The 1,732-nt window shown below is 32.9% G+C and overlaps 1 long non-coding RNA gene across 1 annotated transcript; it reads right to left on the minus strand.

The window, feature by feature from the left end:
• Window positions 1–560: 560 nt before the first annotated feature.
• Window positions 561–1,527, minus strand: LOC118479806. The gene is made up of 3 exons (XR_004860867.1): window positions 1,183–1,527; window positions 945–1,108; window positions 561–864 (listed from the first exon to the last, which is right to left on the minus strand). It is a non-coding gene; the product is annotated as an uncharacterized LOC118479806 (long non-coding RNA).
• Between the last annotated feature and the right edge of the window lie 205 nt (window positions 1,528–1,732).

The following is a 1,732-nucleotide window of genomic DNA, read 5'->3' on the forward strand; positions in this document are numbered from 1 at the left end:
CACATGAAGTTGAAGGGTAAATTATTTACCGTAAATATGTACATCATCCTCGTTATAAACAAATGTAGAGATTTTGGCCAGAGATTGTACGATTAAAGCTGAATGGCTTAACATGACCCCCTTTGGCTACCCAGTAGTCCCTAAAAGCGAAATACGTTAAATCGGTTTGTACATGTGAGACATAATGAAAACCATTATCCAAAACCGAGTAGTCGAGTACCTGAAGTGAAGCACACTATGGCTATTCCACTGCGATTTGAAGTGTAGTTGAATGAGTGGGGTCTCGGAGAAGGCCTTTTAAGCATACTGGTGGTTGTAACTATAAAAAAGATAACATGATATAAGTATATAGCTATCTAAAGTTTTTTTAAGGGCAGAATTCGTATAATATTGTCTAGTGACATACTGTTTTCTGTGGATCACTAAATGACTAAAACAATTATAATTATATAAGCATTTACACAGGACTTGTTCAATAAATTAAAATAATAATATATAATACAGATTATGAATAGTAACATTATTATATATCATTTTGTTTTTTAACACAAATTCTACATATTAACATCTGGTTATGTCAAACTGAATACAGTTAAATTTCAAACCTAACTTATACCAGTTAAATCAGCTTTCGTAATTTGGTGATGCTTACCTCTTCGGGATACATGTTTTCGCCTCCACTTTTGATACGCCCTTTCATGCGCCCAATGAGCCATAGATTACCATTAGCGTCTATCCGCCCGATATCACCAGTTTTATGCCAGCCTTCATTGCAATGATTTTCTTTCTTTTAAATTTGGTCCCAATATCCAAACATAGCTTATAAAGTGCAACCATACTGATGGTAGTAGGAAGTAGAGCTGACTAAATGTCAAGGCAAAAAGACATCAGAAATTGCAAAGACTTGTTACATTATTAGACATAGAATGGACAGGTGAAACTACCTGCTTGAGAGATCACTTATCGGGATCATAAAGCCGTTCACAGAAAAACACATGATCAACTATGTAAGTGCTGTCCAAAGAGGAAAGGTCATTCTTCCTTCTAACTTCACACTTTCCTCTATTGCTGACACTGAAAACTTATGTGTCTCTTCACTGTAATACACCTGGAAATCCAATTAAAAATTATCATCAAAACACATTCAAGTGAACTAATATTATAAGTGCATTTAAACCCTACCTCTTGAATGTCAGACCGGTTACGCTTTGTCTGCAGAATCAGGGTCAACCCATTTTGAAGTCTTGAGATTAGCAAACAGATTCTCGTTAACGAATCTTGACGTCTCCGGTCCACCATGTCCCTCATAGACAACATTCAAATAAATATAAATATTAATAAAAAATTTAAATAACATTCAAATAATTTTTTCAACAACTAAACCAGTAACCCTAGTTTGGACTTATCCAACTAAAAAACATTTTTAATGAACTCCCTAACAATCACAGACAAAATATCCAAACCAGTAACCAAAAAAATTAAACCACAGTCAAATAAACCCTAGTAAATAAACAAAAAATTTAAACAAAAAAATAAACCCTGGTTAATAAACAAAAAGTTTAAACAAAAAAAATAAACCCTCGTTAACCACAGTCAAATTCTATAAATTTAAACAAAAAATCAAGAACAGATCTACTTACAAAGAACAGATCTACTACAAACAACAGATCTACTACAAAGAACAGATCTACTACAAAAAATTTAAACAATTAAACAAAAAAATAAACCCTCG

The sequence above is a fragment of the Helianthus annuus genome, chromosome 6, assembly GCF_002127325.2.
Source record: "Helianthus annuus cultivar XRQ/B chromosome 6, HanXRQr2.0-SUNRISE, whole genome shotgun sequence".
NCBI classification, from domain to species: domain Eukaryota; kingdom Viridiplantae; phylum Streptophyta; class Magnoliopsida; order Asterales; family Asteraceae; genus Helianthus; species Helianthus annuus.